Raw genomic sequence first — 19427 nt, 5'->3', positions numbered from 1 at the left:
GTTTGATTTGAAAAATTTTTTTTACAACCAATCAAGAATTTATTACAGTTTTAGTTTGTCTCTAAACTTTTTTTTCTGCGGACAACCGTTTCTCCACAATTTTGCATCAAACACAATTTTCTTCGTTTTTTAAGTTGTTTTTTACACTTTCATATCATTTAAGTCAAAAAAACACGTTAATGAGTATTAATTTTTTGTGCTTTTTATTAAAGCCCAGTTTATTTTCATAAAAAAAATAAGTTTTATTTCATAAAAAAGGCTACTGAAATTAATTAAAAAAAATAAACAAACTGAGTGAATTAAAAAAAAAAATAATTTTTAAATACAAAATTTATTTAAATGAATTAAAACTTTTTCTGAGCTTTATTTATTTGTTCTTTTCTTAACCACAATAGCTCAGAAAAAGTTTTTAATTCATTTAAATTAATTTTTTATTTAAAAATTATTTTTTTTTTTAATTCACTCAGTTTGTTTATTTTTTTTTAATTACTTTCAGTAGCCTTTTTTATGAAATAAAACTTATTTTTTTTATGAAAATAAACTGGGCTTTAATAAAAAGCACAAAAAATTAATACTCATTAACGTGTTTTTTTGACTTAAATGATATGAAAGTGTAAAACACAACTTAAAAAACGAAGAAAATTGTGTTTGATGCAAAATTGTGGAGAAACGGTTGTCCGCAGAAAAAAAAGTTTTGAGACAAACTAAAACTGTAATAAATTCTTGATTGGTTGTAAAAAAAATTTTTCAAATCAAACGTAGTTTGGCAAAGAAAAAGCTAGATAAGGGAAAAGAGAACAAAAATCATAAAAACCGTGGTAACTCGAAAACGGGACGAAAACGAGAAAATTACCTCTTAAGTTTTTCGACTTAAAATGACCTCAGGAATCCATGGTTTTCGTTTGGGGCGGTGACTGTGGGACACCCTGTATATAAAAAATTATTTTTTTTAAAAACGGCTCCAACGATTTTCGAAATTTTTTTTCTAAAAATATCTTTTTATACAAGAAATAAAATGGCATACTTGGTTTTTTTTTTGTTAAAGATCATTTAAAACGGTGTTTAATTAATTATAAAAACAGATTTAATTTTTTTATACTACTTATGAAATTTCAAAATATCAAAATTTAAATTCGTTGTATAAAAAGCTTTAACTTTAGAGTTACTTTAAGCAAGTACGTGCGACCCCAGTAGTGCAATTTATTTTAAAGTGATGTGGTGGTTCCAAAATGGAGGACAGAATAAGCTTTAGTAGAATTTTCTTTTTCAAAACTGTTCATAAGATTGAAATTTAACTATGTAAATGAATGTCAAAAAGACGTTCGATCTTGGATTTATGTAAAACTGTATATTTTCAATGAAAAAAAATGTTAACCCTTTCGGACCCAGCGTTACTCTCATGTAACATATTTTTAAAAATTTTTTAGGTTTCGATGGCTTATTTGAAAGATAATAATGCCTAGTTACTGGATTATTACAAAAAGTTAGTCAAATATCATCCCTTATTTTTTTTTTATCGAAAAAGGATTGAAATTCACATTTTTTTTTTGTAAAAAAAATTTTTTTATATATGGTCATAATTTTGAAAAAAAAATTTAAAAAATGTTAATGCACAAAGTGTTTAGTTTTTTGGCTTAGAAGAAGTAGCATACATTATAGTTTCATAAAAAGTTATTTTCTCAGTTGTCCGATTTTTTTTGTTGGTCATAGGCAGTGCATGTTACTTACATGTACAATGAGAGTAACACATTAGTTTTGCTATTTATTATTTTGGAAAATAACTTTTTATTATTCATATTTCTTAGTTGTGATGTTTTCGACACGATAATACTGAAAAAAACATTTTTTAATACCTATTGATTTTCATAGCTTGGGTTCGAAAGGGTTAACACAATTTTAGACCTTTTTTTATGCTATTTCTTGAATTTTTTGTTTCAGTTTGCACTTTTTTTATTTCTTTCCTTAATATTTAGCTCATAAAAGAGTTGTCCAAAGCTATTACATTAAAAAATAAGTCGTTAGGGTTGTCAAATTTTTTTCAAGTTTTAAGGCCAAACTGGAGGCAGAAGATATTAACCAATTTTGATTATTTTTAAAATTTGTCTTAGTCTTCACCTTCACCATTTTTTTTACAAAGTTCAGTGTCGTCATACTTGAAAATTGACTTCAGATCAACTATGTACTTATTAGAGGTGAAAAAATACAAAATTTTACATTCGGCAGCTCTGTCATCAGACCCGAACAGCAGAAAAAGGTTAAGAAACAAGACAAGAAATATATGTATAAATAAATCAAAACTTTGGATAACTACTCAGATAACTGCGCAGTATCAATTTTGTTGTTGTGTGTGAAAATCTGAACGTTGAAAGTCCTTGGAACCAACCATGCACTTGTCTTTGTCTGTTTCGTTCTCTCATCTTATGTATATTTCTCACTCTATTTGACACTTTGTATACACACATACATATATTTATCCTAAGAGCAGGGCCAGGGTTCTTGAATTGGCGCTCGCTGCTTCCGCGCCAAAGAGCGCTTGAATTGAACGTTCGTTACATCATCATAGAAAACGCATTTTTTCGTCGTCCTTAATGTCCTGGCTCCTGCTGGTAAAGGCGATGATGATGTTCTCTATCGTGTCATGGACCTATTACGCGTTCACGACTTTCATGTGTATATACTCGTTCTTATACACATAACAAACGCGGGATGATTTGTGAATAAATATAATTTCCCTTTGTTGTAAAAAGTGGGGTTTATATTTCTCGGTAGGTTGGAAAAAGGGGAGGTGTATAGGAAACGGAAGGAGTATTTCAATGGATGAATGAGTGTAAACAAAGTCAATGAGCACAAAAAAAATATATTTACGAACGGTTTCTCTGAGTTTTTTTTTTTGTTGCATTTCTTTGTCCATTTAAGTCCTTTGAAAGGAGGAAAGTAAAGTAAAGCTTTTTTGCTATTGTTAGCAGTTATGGTGGACTTTAAAGGGGTGAATATACGTATAACGTTCATGACGTTAAGAAAAAGGATATGGCATACTGTTGCGAGTTCCGTTTTTGTTTCTTTTTTTTTTGCATAGTGTTATTTTGTGGGGTTTTACGACGTTTTGTTACGCGGTCGCAGTATATTTTATTACATAAATGCGTTGTTGGGTTGTTGTTTTTTTTTTTTTTTGCTTCAAAGATTTTATTTTTTTTTTTTTTTTTCAAAGCAGCTGTACAAAAGCAATTACTATTAAGGACTGTACACTATGGAAAATGATTTTTATTTTATAAATAGGAAACTAGAGAGAAAATATGAAGTACTTCTCCTTAATGAATGTCTTTAGATTTTTGTAATTGGTTGGAATAATAGCTTTTGTGGTTCGTTGCAATTCTGTTTGAAAGGAATGAGAAGATAAAGTATAATTTCTTGGTCCTATTAAGAGATCCTTTACACTGCCTGAACTGAAAAAAAAGTAATTAATAATCACAACAAGCTTTTTAAAGACGTCTTGTCATATTTTAATTACCTAAGTATGTAAATTAATTATGTATTCACGCTTTAACGATAATACCGATTTTTTTTTAAATTGAAAGACTTTCAATTTGGAACTTACTTAATCTTTCAAATAAAAAGAATTCAGTACCAATAATATTTTTCAAGTTTAAGGAAACACCAACTCAATTGTTGGCATATTTTCTAACTACACGATACAATTTTTTGCATACAAAATACTGCCACTTAAAACAACATCGTATGTAGAATCATCAAAAAATTCAAGGTTAGATACATATTTGCAATATGATATCACAAAGTAAAATACAAAATAAGAACAAAGAATCTTGTTTTTTTTTTCATTATTTTTTCGTGTTCGTTTTTCATGTCACATCAGACTAAACTAATGGGTAGCATGTTGTCAAAGAAATCTGCAACCACCTGAATTGGCTTCCGCCACTTTAAGGTTTAGGTTTCTTTCAATCGACCAAACTTATTTTGTTTTTTGGTTTGCCATTGAAAAGTTGTTTTATTTTTTTTTTCATTTTTTTTTTTTGGAAGTTTAAAATGAAGCCAAAATAATGTTCAAGGAAAATCCTTGCAATGGTTTGTTAAGTTGGGAAGGTAAAGTGGTATTTTTTAACAACAAAGTTCAAATTGTTTTTTTTTTTTACGTCTAGAGAAAGAAAAATAAAATTTCCGAAAAAGGAGTGTTTTATTTAAATATCAAACGTAAATAGCTTGGACAATATACAAAAATCGTTGTTTGTAGGTTTGTACTTATGTTTCCCCAAAATGCTTTTAAGTTTTAGCTTTTTCATCGAAAATTCATTGTCATTTTCTATTTTGATGCCCAATAAATTAAAAAAAAACTTTTTTATTAATCGACACCTCCAACTCAAAATTTTCAAATTTGTTCGTGTCATTTTAATTTTCATTGTTACGGGTGTGACTATAAGCAAATTTTTTAATAAAATGGAATTTGATTATAAAAAAGTATAAAAGTTTGTATCATTTTTTTTAATTCAATTTAGGTATTGATGTTAAACAATTCAAAATTATTTTCACATCAAAATTAATTTTATTAAATATCGTGCTCTCGTTTTTTTGAAGTTGACTTGAAAACTGATTTAAATTACATATATTTTAGGTTTTAATGATTTTTATACGTATCATTTTTTTATATCATTATTTTGTATACAATATTTTGTTTACAATAGTGTAGATATGTATGGTTTAAAGAAATTTTTTTGTGAAAAAATAATTAGAAAAATAAAATCTGAAATCTATTAACACTCTATGTTCTAGGCTAAGAACTAACGAAAAATGTTCAAATATTAGAATTAAATTTTCATTTAAGGCAAAGAAAATGTGTTTGGCGTTTTCTATGTCGACCTCTGTACCATTTTTAAAAATGGGTTCAGCCATGTTTATACGTTTTTAATAGCATTGAAGAAGTATTGATTCACAAAATCAGACTACAATAAAAACCACCATGGCAGAACCGCTTTTACTATGACGATCAATCAATATGGCTCAAACACGAAAAAGTTTTTAATAAACATCAGCATGTCATTACAGAGTGACAATACCATAATGTGAATGGCAAGAAAATGGTCCAGAAAATTCAACTGTTTTCATTATTTTCTTAGAAAAAATTATAATTTAATAAAATAAAAATTGTAAGAAAAATATGTTCCACATACGCCACAGTGACCGGTAAATTCAAAAATTGAAATCAAATATCGTTGTAGTGCGTAATAGTGAAAATAATAAAAATGACACCAATTAGACTTCTGAAATTTCAATTGTAGCTAGTGTCGATCTGATATTTATGGAGTGTTGTACTAAAATGTTGAATAACTAATTCAAACTAGTAAACTTTTCTATCGGACACGGAAAGTGTGTAATTTAACTGTACAGACTAATAAAAAAATCAACAATATTAAAGATGCCAAAAAATATCTAATTTTTTCATCTGTAATCATTTTGAGTCTTAAATACTAATTTTTGATCAAATTGGAACCACAAAATCGTGATCTTTCGAACTCACAGTATTAATATCATGAAATATCACACTTTTTGTATAATAAACCAAACCTGGCAACACTTAATTAATTGAAAAGTACTTCAGACGCTGTTTAGTCTGGTAATTTAACTGGCATTGACATTTTGTTCAAAGTCCACCCTTTACTGACTGTCTGAGTTGTTATGTTTGTAAACAGAAAAACGAAAAGAGAAAACAAAATACATGTATGTACATAAAAGCTCTTGAGTTTTTATTACAAAAAAAAAAATATAAATAACGATATATATATGCACATAAAACATTATTTCTTATTAAAAGATACATACGTTTGATTAGTTCATTACAATTTTTATTGCACCCGTGAACATTTTTAATTTAACTCAATAAGATGCAACACAAGTTCTATTTTATTGTTATAGTAGATGTTATATTATAAATGACATACTGTTAGAACAGATAGCAGGTTATACATATGCACATCATAATAGTTCTTATTAAATGATTTTTGTTTTTCTAAATGATATTATTTAAAAAACGAACTTTAAACCGTTATTGTGATTTGTGATTGCATGCGAATGCACAATCTAAACTATTTCAAGGTTTAACCGGGTGTAAAGTTCTTGTTTTATAAACAATTTGATAATTGATGTTTTGTGACAACTTTTTTTATTTGTAAAAATTAGTGATTATGTTTAACATTTCATTATAAATATCGACATGTTCAAAAGATATTTCCACAGAATTCGTCTCCATTTGCAGTTTTTGCTCCAATCGAAATTTCATGTTTGAATTTATAAAAACTACATTAATAAAGTTTTCTGTAGAGTTCATTCCTTTTTCTGACAGTGGAGAATTATGATTTATGTATAAATGTCAAAAATCGAGCAAAATGAAATCGTCTGAATAAATTTCGTTTTACACTAAAATGTTATCGATTTCGATAACATAGATATTTTTTGACACTTCAATTGTATCCCAAAATAATTTAAATGGCAAAAATCAAGCAAATTGATATCTACTGAAGAAATTTCGTTTTACACTCAAATGTTATCGATTTCGATAACAGATGTTTTTTGACTATTGTATATCTATTTCAAGGAACAAAATAATTTAAAAAAGAACCCTTTTAAAACGTAAAACTGAGGGGACCTAAAAGAGCCATAGATATAAAATAATCAATACCCATCTTAGCAAATCTCCAGCTCTCAAAAATCTCCCCACCTGTCATCAAGCATTAAATATATGTCAATTTCCTGTCAAACACAAATCTCCAACAATATGTTTGGCATTTAAATTTTCATCAATGGTGGTGTAGACATGGTGGAGAACTCCAACTTTCAACATAAACATCCGTCAATCGATATCGTCTGCAAAAAGTTTCAGATGTTTCTCTTCAAATGCTTCTATTTGTGGATGGTATAATGTTGATGATTAAAGATTAGGGTGGAATTAAAATACATATATATTTTTAAAGCTAGAAAACTTCAATCAAATGTCAATATAAAATACTTCTTCTCAATTTCAATGGAAAAAGTGATAACCAGAGATGAAGAATTACAAAGAAAGAAAAAAAAAACCAAACAAGTCATTTTGATTTATCGATTTGTTTTGTTTTGATGGTTTTGCTTTTTTCTTTCTTTTTGATATTTCATTCTCTTGTGCGTATTTCATTCGACAAAATTGTATTTATCTGGCGGAAAACATGTTTGTTTATGTAGTAGTACATACTTCTTGGAAGAAATGGGCATGATATATAGCTTTTTTGTCAGAAGTATGAGAAAGATGGATTGGGTGTGTGTGGCCTAAGGGAGACATAAAAAAAAAATAATATTTTCTCCTTGGCATTTGGGGAATTGCGTTTATCCAAAAAGACCCAAAAGAGATGACGTAAGTTCTTTTGCTGTTTACAAACAATATCATCTTGTAGAAAGCTTCAAAGGGGAGAAATGTTTGCTAAGACAAACACTGTCACCTTTTGAATACCAGCAGATACCTACTGGGCTCATATAACTTATTGTTGTTTAGATAAGTTTTGGATATAATGTGGAAAGCTTACTAATTTTTTTTTTTTCTGTCGAGAGTGAGAAATATTAAATGTCTAGCACACGCTTGTGCTAATTTCTTTTATTATTTTGATAACGACTAGTTAATTGTTGTTTGTTTCAGTTTTTTAGATAGAAAGTATATACCTTTTTACAGGCTAGACTAGACAGTCTAGTCTTTTTTACATAATTTTGTTTATGTTTAAATTTTCTTGTTTAGCTACAGTTTTTGTTGATGAAATCATTTCTACCTTCTCTCTTGTAATAATAAAATGGTCTATCTTCATCGTAAATTGCTCAAAGCCAGTAAAAATTAAATAATCAGGATTTGTAGGTATGAAAAAAAGTATAAGCTTATAATCTGTCATAATAAAATTATAACGGCTTTATCTCATGTGTGAATAAAGCATTGACCTCATAAATTCACCCAGTTTTAATAAGAATGACAGATGCAAAACAAGAGTTAATGCAAAAAAAAATATAAAAAAGTGAATATGTCAGTACATTTAGGTTGTTTGTTGTTGTCGATTAAATATGGAAATAATGATTAAGAATATTGCAATATAGACTTATTTTTGTTTTTTTTTTAATCAAACTGGAATACAAAAATTATTCCAATATTTATAAGTACGGCTATTTGAAAAGAAAAGGTATGCAGACAGAAAAGAATTTATATTTTTTTAAAAATAATTTTACAGACTGGTGCAAAAGTTATCTTAATAATTTACAAATTTTGTAAAAATTTCAACAATAAAATATACCGATATCTTGTTAAAAGTGCGTACTTTTTTCCATAATCAATTACAAGATTATGGAAATAAGTATACGTTAAAAAACAACATTTTCTACGGTTTACGTTTTTTGAATTAACCATATCTTCAATATCAGTTTTTCCAACCTTATTTTGTGATGTGTTACACCAGAACCTTTCCAAAATGTTTCGTTCCTAAAGAAATATACATAACACCAGAAATGGAAAATGTTCAAAAAAGAAATTGATTGTCTGATATTAGGACGAAAATTGTGACGTGAAAATGTTTAATAAGAAAGCAAGAATAAAAAATGTTCATACAAAAAAATTTGGGTGAATGGGTGTTGTTTTCAAAGAATAAGTAAAATCAGAATTGGTGCCGAAAAGCCAGTGACTTATGTGTACATCGTCTAAAACTTAAGTATAAACGTTCAATGAATTATTGGCTTTTCAATCAAGGATACTAAGTTCTTAAAATATACCCACATATTCTCAACACCTAAAAAAACAACTTTTCACATGAAAAAAATTTATAGTCTCATTTTATTCGTAATTTGCATGCCAAAAACAACATTTTCTTTCGGAATTATCGCGGATTTTCCTTATTTCCAAAAAAACACCTTTTCGTCTAAATTTTTTGTAGACTGCTTAGATTCCTTGTTTCTGTTATAAATGAAACATATTTACCAATTTTCATTGGGGTACCATTTTTGTCCTAGTATTTTTGATACCTACTCCGAATTTCGTCATTTCTTAAAAAAAAAAAACACCCTTTGAGTGAAGATAATTTTGTATACTCTTAAGATCTTTAGTACCTACCTACTTATAAAAATTAACAAAATTTATGTTTGCTGTTATGATACACATAACTCAACCCCTCAAAAAAACATCCTTTTACCAAAAATATTTTTAAGGACTTGGATTCCATGCTTTATCTAAAACTTTTTAAAAAATAAGCACCCTTGCATTTAATAGGGAATGTATTTTCGAAGAGAAATAGTATTGGCTTTATTTTTATGTCATTAGATTCAGCATAAAAAATAACCTTAAAACATGTGTGATATGACCTTGTTGACCTTCACCCCTCCCATTTTTCAGTGAAAAAACACCCTTCCACCCAGTTTTTTTTTGTAAGACTCTTTTGATCCTTAGTTCTTATCCTAAAAGAAAATTTCTTGTCATGATTCATGAGGGTAACAATATTTTTTTAGTTGTTTTTGTTTGTACTATTTTACCAGTACTATTATCAAAAACTAGACTTTAAGGGCTTTAATCATAAAAACCTAAAAAATTCGGGTAAAACCCGATATTTCGTGTTTTTTTTCATATTCGTTTTTTTTTTTCATAAGCATAACTATGATTAACTTGTTCTTTACAAAACCGACTCAGGTTTATACATACTTACATATATGTTAAATTTCGAAAGGTTTCTATGTCAAATAGTCAAATAACGGTCCATAGATTTGATTATTTTGTCAGTCATAATTGTTTCTATCTATGCATAATCATTAATTTTGAACTTTCACTCTGGCGTATACGTAACATTTTTTTTTTTGTTCTTCTTCATTTAAGGACTAATCTGTTTCTCTTTTTAGTTTTTACTTTCTTATGTTCAATTGTGGTTAACATGCTTAATTTTATGTAATTGTGTAATGTGAAATACCATATACATATCTACATAAAAATAAAATTATTCCTGTAAGCACTTCTTCAAAGTAGTTACCTCTATCGTATCTAAAAGTAGTTACATGTAAATCCACGTGCCTTTTAAGTGCAATCTGATGCAATTGTTTTTAATTTCATGAACCTTGGCAATAACCGCACTTGGAACTGTGTTTACACTTTGTACACAAATTACAACTATAGACATTTGCAATTATTTGATCAGATAATAAGTTTGAAATTGGAATCTTCATTAATAAAACTGACCTCATCAATACAAACTGTATTCTTATCATTTTGTTGCGATGCAAGTGTGTTTCTTTATATGTATTGTATAGGTAACTATACTTACTTTGTAATATCACCTCATGGTGCAATGGAATATTTCCTATTCACATGCAAGCCTCAGACAATAGAGTAAATAAAAATTATTTTTACTTTACATATTATATATTTTATGTTAAGAAAGCTTATCTGGGGTATATATTGTAGGTAATCGTAGATATCATTAACTTACTTAACCTTTGTGGTAAGTTTTTTTTTTATGGCAGTTGTTTTAAGACAAGGCAAGAACCTGGAGATAATAATATTGAAGTTTCACCTATCAATGATTATCGTATTTTTCAAGTATTTTTTATTGATTTGCAAGAATTTCCAAAAAAAATCGCAAAGTATGAGCCATAAAATTATGACAAGTAACACAACTTATATTTTTATTTACCTAAATTGTTACTAATAAATGCATAATGTAACCTTGTTGTGTGGTGAATTTATGTGTAGACAATGCAGCGACGCGATGGTGCAAACATAAATGTCACCCAAGTGCGCTTTCAATAACACTCATATAAAGATAAGTGCACATGGGGGTGGCACGAAATTGTTTAATTCCACATCTCATTTGTTTAATATTATATATAGTCCAGTGCATTTATAATTTGACCTAGCATTTTGTACCACCCCCAATTTTTTTGCTCATTCGATAGAGTATTGGCTGAATATCATTACCCCGATTTTTCGCACTCGCGAAATTCACCTTTTGGCAGCTATCTTGGATTTTAGTTTTTGTTGAATATCTCGATTTCTATTTATCCTACATAAAAGTTGTGTATGCAAGAAACAATATTTTCAATATTCTGAATATTAAAAAAGTTACAAGTCAAAAAAGTAAAAAAAACGAAAAAAAATGACAATATAAAGGTTTTAAGCACTTTTTATCAATATTATGAAAAAACCTTCTGAAATAAGATTATTTACCTTAAAATTCTCTACAACTCTGCTATACAACTTTTTTTCTATCGCTATAAATACAAAAGTTATTAATACTTTTTTACTTGCGATATAGGTACTATATATCAAGTTATGCATTCGTACAAAAAAAAAAAGTTGAGATAACATTTTTCCATGACATTACGATGGTAGAGAATGCCAAAAAAGTGGGTCCCGGAAGTCCGTCTGTCTGTCTGTCTGTCTGTCAGTCTGTCAGTCTGTCTGTCTGTCTGTCTGTATAAGGAGCTACAGCCTAAACGGATGGACCGATTTATGTCAAACTTGGTATGTAGCGTTATTTGGCGACTCTCCAGAGGGGTTTTTGGAATTAATTTTTTTGGACCAAAAATAACGGTACTTGTCATATAGCGATTTTAGTAAAATTGAAATATCTGGAAAACGGCTCTAACGATTTTGTTTAAAAAATTCAAATGTTAGTTTTAAGCTAAGGTCTATCTTTCAATGAAAAAAATTTTTTTTGAAAATCATTATTAACGGTACCTGCCATAGAACCGTTTTTTTCAAATCCGATTATCTCCGAAACTGCTTTTTCGATTTCAACGAAACTTTTTGTGAAGAACCATTTATATAATTTGAATATAAGCCAAAAATAAAATTTTGAAAAAAATAATTTTTGGATTTTTAAAAAAATTTTGAAATTTTTTTTTTGAAAAATCAAATTTTCGAAAACGGGACATTGAACTTTTTTGAAATTTTGTTTTTAGATGTTGATTAGTGATTTCTACCAAATGGCATACCAATTTTATTTTTAAACTTTTTTTCCAAAAAAATATTTATAAAAAATTAGTTTTTTAAAAAACGGCTCTAACGATTTTGAAAATTTTTTTTCTAAAAATGCATGTTAATATATCAATCAAAACTGCATACTTGTTTTGGAGGGCAATTTAATTTCAGATTTTATTTTATTTTTTTAAAAAACGAATTTTGTTTTTTTTTTCCAAATTTCTATATAAAAGTCTTAAAAATTTAAGCAACTTTAACTCTAAGAGCAAGTTCGTGCGACCCAGTCGTGCATTTTATTTTTGTTTAAAATGCTCTTTTTTGTTTGTGTTTTTTATCTTTATTTTTTTCTTAATTTTTTTTTTACCAAATCTTGAATTTTAAATGATTAGTGAGTATTTAATAGCTTTATGTTACAAGAGAAAATTCAGGAATTTCGCGAGTGCGAAAAATCGGGGTAATGATATTCAGCCAATACTCTATCGAATGAGCAAAAAAAATTTGGGGGTGGTACAAACTGCTGGGTCACCCATATATGAACATCATAAATGCACTGGACTATTAGTAATATCCATTTTTAGACGTTATTGCTCTCTAAATGAGGTACATAACACTTTTTTGTACCCATTTCACCACAAAAAATCGAGTCTTTTTTATTAAAATTGCTTAGTTTGCTTTTTATAGATGATTCTGAAATGTAAGACTTTTTAAGAAATTGTGTTTCGGTATATTTCATGAAGTAAATCTCAAATTTTTCTAAATTAAAAAAAAATTTTTATAAATAAATAAAAGCAACGAATAATTTGATTTTTGTTTTTCTTTTATTTCAGGTGAGTCTTTTTAACAAAACATAAGGATGTAAACAATTCAAAGGTAAGTTTAAGAAATTTTAAGGGAAACGCAAAAGACCAAGCGAAAAAAAACAAAAGAACATATACTTTTTCTGAATTCTTTGAAGAGAGGCCCATAAAGCCACCAAAATGCTCCTTATGTTAAATGTGAAGTAATTTCAAGTTTGTTTCCAAATGATCGGTGAATTCAAGTTAGCGTTTTTACTTGCCTCAAAATTAGTAAAAGAAAAAAAAAATACAAAAATTACACCAATTAAAACTTCAAAACAATAACAACATTTCAAGACCCAAGGATTTACGATTCAATGTTTCTAGAGTAGTTCATTAAGAACTAAGCCCCTTTTGAACTAATTTTTCAAAAATATTAAGATTTTAAGCCAGTTAAGTTGTATTTCTGAACGGCGTTAATTGGAAATATGTATCTGCAGTTGTTGTTGTTTCGACGATTTGTTTTATATTTTTGGAGTCTCTGGACAGGAATCTGAAGTTTTCCAAAATTTGTTTCAATAAAAAATATTAGAATCAAATAAAGTGGGATAGAAAAACAAAGAAATTCTTAAAATTTTTTTGTTATTTGCTTGTGGGACATTCTAACGTCACGGATGGGACACTTGTACAAATATTTAACTGACTCCCTTCCTAATTTTTCTCAAAATTGTTCAAAATTAACATAGACTAACAGTAATACTTGCTAATTAACACACCAACTTAAATGTTTTCGAAAATAGACAGTGTATTTTTATTTTCACGAGTGGGATACAAAAATAAGTTATTTTGACTTTCTTTACAAAACATTCATAAACTTTCATAATCAAAAGTAAATTAGCATTAAAAATGATCATCTTTATATGAAAAAAATGATTTTTCAATATCATGGACAACTTTTTTTCACGGTTGCTACACGTGCGAAATTCTCTGCGAGTTTTTCATGGTTATTTAAAAATTAAAAAAAAAAAAAAATTGAAAAAAAAAGAGGTCCAAGATTCCAATCACTTTTCCCATTGTTCGAAAATATGTCAGTAAAACCTCAAACAGGTGACCGATTTAAAATTTTACTTAAAAATATCACATATCTAGTTTTACTGATGGGTATTCTTTAAAGAAAAAGAAACATATCGTAAGTAAATGGCTTTCAATAACGACTAGCTCAATTGGCCAAACGCATGAACAAATGTTCACACGAGAAAAATGTTGACTTAAGTAAATGTTAATTTCGTTCATAGTTCTAAAACATTAGTATTAGTGATAAATACCTATTTAATTGGTATTAGTATCGTATCTGAAATCTCTCTTTGGCTGATTTAATTAGCATTCCAATGTAAAAAAATATTCTTGTTGTGAAAACGTTTTGTCCCACTGTCGTCTGCTTCCCTATTCAGTTGTGGGGTAGACATGTTGGAACTTGTCTCATATAAAGTTAAATAAAATGTCTGTTCTTTGTCTATTGGTTTTGTCTTTTTTTACAACTTCATCAAATGCACACACATTTTGCACTGTAGTTAGTAGGTAAGGTACCAAACCACTTGAGACTTGACATTTAAACATATCATGTGCAAAAAATACTAAAAAGTGCATTGGGCGTACAATATGTTTGCTGGTGGTTTTTTTTTTTTTTTTTAATGACGGTAATGATGATGGGCTAGCGCACCATCAACGATCAAATCACCGTTGTGGAATAAAAAATATGGTTTCCTTTCTTTTGTTTGTGCGGTAAAGGTAATTTAAATATTCGATGACGAATAGTAATTTGCAAAACAATGTTTAACGAGAACTTGAAGAATAGAAAGACAAAGGGGTTAAGATTTCTATTAATTAAATATTATTCAAAGCATACTTAAATGCAATTGTATTTTTTAATAGAAGACTTTTTGAATACAAAATTAGAGAAACCGTCGAATGAATCATAACACTGTGCTAGTTAAAAAAACCGACAGATGGCGCTCCTATCTACTAAAGAAAATTCTAGTATGCTGAATATGCTGGCGTCCTTAGTTTTTCATAGTTGGCTCTGTTAAGAAAGATGTTGGCCTTTGAAATTTTCTGTTTTAAGCCCAAAATCATCGAAAAGCCCCATATTTATTTGGCATTTATTGCTTTTTATCGACGTTTATAGATCAAATATATGGTCTTTTAGTAGAATTACAGTTTGTAGAAGATATTTAATCAGTAAAATGACTATTTTGAAACTTTTAAACATACATGTTTGACAAAAAACTCTTTTCTCTTTGTAAAAAAACTTCATATTTTTACTCAGTTTTTTCTTCAAATCTTATGATTTCACTTTTATATCTTATTGCCTATATTTATTTTTTGTCAAAACTTTTTTTAAGGGGTCAGGACACTAAAAGTGCTGAAAAAATAGGCTTTTTTTTTTTATTAAACGAAATGTGGTAGCAAAAAAGTTCTGAAGTACATATGATATATTGCTAGGCATGTATTGGGTGTAATTTTAAAGAATCATAAGAAAATAACAAAATAGCGTCTTTACAGTGAATGGTGAATCTGACTAAGAGCCTTTGTTAAAAAAAAGTATCTAGCTCAACGGCACACAATGCAGCTCAAGCAGTTTTGAACATTTTCACTTAAAATTTAGTACAAATATTGAAAACATTACTTCGTATTGAAATACGTACGGGATTTTTAGAATATTCAAATTTGGGAACTTGGGAAGCGATTGAATTCACAAGTAGGTTTTTTTTACTCAAAAATAGCAACCTTAAATTGCTTATTAAGTTTAAATGAATCAAAAAATTCGTATTATTTTTCTGCGCGGGATATCTAGTGTTTTAAAGATTTGAGTGAACATATTCAAAAATTATGCTGCGTGCCGTTTTTTACAATGCACGTACAAAGATTCTCTGTAGAGACATTATTTTGTGATATTTGTATATTATACAGGGTGTCCCAAAAGTAATGGATCAAACGAAATATGCTGATAGACCAACTTTAGGGCTCTCAGAATTTGGTAACTTGTTCATCCCAAATTCTTACGGTTTTCGATTTAATGCAGTTTTTGTGAAATTTCGAAAAATCCCGACTTTTCAACAGTATTTTGCTTCCTCCGCTCATAATTGATTTTTGTTTTTTACAATTCTTTCACTAAAACATTGCCAAATAATAAGAAATAATTAATTAATCAAAATATTTTTTATTTCATACGCCACTTTGCTGCAAATTAATTAACATGTTCTATGTTTTATAAAAACTCAATTTCTTTCTTTTATTTCAGAGCAACAATCTGAAAAAAATTTGTATGGTGTGGCACTGGTTTATTATTTTGAAAACTTGTCGTGTTATTGCAGTTTTCAAAAATGTATAAAAGTTCCCAAAGTTGAAGTTAGAACTGAAGATATTACAATTTAAAAGCAACAAAACAGAGCTTTTCAGAGAAAAATAACAAAGAAAAATAAACACATTTTCTCGACTGTTGTTTGTTTATTTCTTTTTGAACAAAAGCCTCGATTTTTGTTTGTTATTTTGCTCTGAAAACGTCTGTTTTTTTGCATTCAAATTAAAATATCTTTCGTTCTAATTTCAACTTTGGAGATTTTTATACATTTTTGAAAACTGCAATAACACGGCAAGTTTTCAAAATAAGAAAACAGTGCCACACCATACAAATTTTTTTCAGATTGTTGCTCTGAAATAAAAGAAAGAAATTGAGTTTTTATAAAACATGGAACTGTTAATTAATTTGCAGCAAAATGGCGTATGAAATAAAAAATAATTTGATTAATTAATTATTTCTTATTATTAGGCAATGTTTTAGTGAAAGAATTGTAAAAAACAAAAATCAATTATGAGCGGAGGAAGCAAAATACTGTTGCAAGGTCAGCATTTTTCGAAATTTCACAAAAACTGCATTAAATCGAAAACTGTAAGGATTTGGGATGAACAAGTTACCAAATTCTGAGAGCCCTAAAGTTGACCTATCAGCATATTTCGTTTGATCCATTACTTTTGGGACACCCTGTATAGTCTTTGTTTTGTATAGTTACACTCAAAACTCAAATACCTGGCCTGACAGCATTAAGGGAATTTTTTTCAACACCTTGAATGGCCTAACCTCATTAAATTAAATTAAAAAAAATTATGCACTCAAATTTATATATACATTATATGAAATTTTGATGATTTTTTGTAGGAAATAACATCAAAATAGTGTCACTTTATTCGTCATAAGATATAAAAGTGAAATAATAACATTTGAAGAAAACTGAGTAAAATATGAAGTTTTTTTACAAAGAGAAAAGAGTTTTTTGTCAAACATGTATGTTTAAAAGTTTCAAAATAGTCATTTTACTGATTAAATATCTTCTACAAACTGTAATTCTACTAAAAGACCATATATTTGATCTATAAACGTCGATAAAAAGCAATAAATGCCAAATATATATGGGGCTTTTCGATGATTTTGGGCTTAAAACTGAAAATTTTAAAGGCCAAAATCTTTCTTAACTGAGCCAACTTTGAAAAACTAAGGACGCCAGCGTGTTCAGCATACTCGAATTATCTTTAGTAGATAGGAGCGCTATCTGTCGGTAAAAAAAAAGTTGCTTTTTCAAGCACAGTGTAATTATACCTTAATTTTTAAAAGTTCAAAAAACTATAATCTACAACCTTTAAAATATAAAAAAATGTAAATTTAATAAATTACAAGTATATCCGATTTCATGAAGGAGTGATTAATGACATCTTTATTCTCAAAATGACAGTAAATTTAATATTCTATTTGATCGCTTGGGATGTTTTTTGAGAGATGTAATGTCAACCTTGTCTTTTTGTATCCAAAATGATTAAAATACAAAACACGACTGAAAAAAATTAAACTTCTGATTTCTTAATTGACACTTAATAAAAACTCACAACTGTTCACCTTATTGGAAAAAAATCATCTTAGAATTGCATAACAATGCTGCTGACGCATTTCAAGTTCTTGACTTGGTTTGACAACTTTGTATTTTTTTCTTTTTTTTTTTTTTGTTGGATAGATGTAAAATGGCATAAGAACAAAACATTACACACCTACACACAATCTCTAATCAAACCGGTATTGAGTGCAAGTTTTTATATGTAGCTTTTTTATATTTTCTTAACCTTCCATCTCTAAATCGAAGGTCAATATTTTTTATTTAGATTAAGATAAATCTAATGGAACGTAAGAAAAAAAAAATAAACTTAAGAGTTAGCTTGAGTTACGTCAATTTGACATTAAATTAATTGTCTGTGATTAATTTTAATCTTGTTTGACACGAACTAAGAAAACTTTATTGAACGAGTTGTATACGCTTGATTGACTACTGTTTTTGGATTTTTATTTACGTCAAGTAGTGAATTTTCTCTAAAATGGGAGTTGGTTACATGATTAATTTAGATAGAATAAGTTACCACCTGTCATTCTATATAGTTGCGTGCAGTTTACTAATAAGTTTTACCATGTGATAAATGAATTCAACGAACGTTAAAAGAAAATAAATGACTAGACTAGGTATCAATAAATGGTATGGTAATACTCAGTATAATGATGTTCTGATTTAATACTAATAAAAAAAAGTACAAATATCATGCAAAAGTTTTAAGATATTTGAATTTTTAAGCAAAACCGTTTCTTCGATAAAAACAATAATTGAGTTATTTTATTTCTATCTTCATTGTTATCAAATTAAGAGCTCACACCAACTGAAAGTGAACCAGCTTCCTTTTGGTTTCAATTTTGTTTACTCGTTTCACCTGATAATTAAAATATGAATGGCATAAAAACCATTATAATTCGAAAATTAAGTAAAACAATTAGGTACATGATATTTTTTTTAAATTACCTCAAGGAGCCATATGGTTTTTATTAAGGCAATGACTTTTGGACATCCTGTATATTATTTAAGAGATAAGAAAACTTTCATAAACGATCAATTTATGTTTGCATAAATATTATAACTTTTTTAATGCATGAAAAAGGTTACGCATACACCGTAGTGTCCCAATTCGATGATAGCTTTTATAATACCATATGTCCATATCTTTAACAATTTTCCTTCTATCTTTGAAATAAAAGTGGCAAATGAAAGTAGATATGAGGCTATGAGAACAATAGTGGCGTAAGCCACAAAGAGGAAGTTTTGAGCTACGAGTGATTTAAGATACAGGGTTTTTCAAAACAACACTTTTTTGAGTGCCATCTAGTTCTGAGTGTATCTAGCTGCATAAATCTATTTTTGTAATAAAGTAGATATATTAAGAGACCAAGTTTTTATGAAAAACTCATTTTTGAAAAAAAAACCGGTTACGCGACTATTGCTCTCATAGCCTCATATAACCAGCAGCATTTAGAATTTTGGAAAACTATAAACAAATAATAAAAATTGTTTATAGTAACTACATACAATAATCAAAAACTATTTGATAATGTATTTTTTCGAAGATATTTTTTTTTTTTCTGAAAAATATAATTTTTTTGTTGCTTTATCTCTAACAGAAACAATTTATTTTAAAATAAATAATTGGTATATAAAAATATTAAAAATAAACAAATATTTAAAATAGCATGTCGTTTTAAACATTATTTTTGCTACGAATTTTGTTTTCCCACAAAAAGTTTAATTTGGTCTTACCCC

General features: G+C 28.0%; 1 long non-coding RNA gene across 1 annotated transcript in view; it reads left to right on the top strand.

Moving 5' to 3' along the window:
- LOC129912597 (uncharacterized) overlaps positions 1-12838 on the top strand; it is a 29744-nt gene extending 16906 nt beyond the window's left edge. Inside the window, exon 3 of the long non-coding RNA XR_008771860.1 lies at positions 12796-12838. This is a non-coding gene — a long non-coding RNA (uncharacterized LOC129912597). The remainder of the gene's footprint in view (positions 1-12795) is intronic.
- The last annotated feature ends 6589 nt before the right edge of the window (positions 12839-19427 follow it).

Source organism: Episyrphus balteatus, chromosome 2 (assembly GCF_945859705.1).
Source record: "Episyrphus balteatus chromosome 2, idEpiBalt1.1, whole genome shotgun sequence".
NCBI lineage: Eukaryota > Metazoa > Arthropoda > Insecta > Diptera > Syrphidae > Episyrphus > Episyrphus balteatus.
The sequence above is the reverse complement of the archived record's forward strand: the minus strand, read 5'-3'. Positions and strand labels throughout refer to the sequence as shown.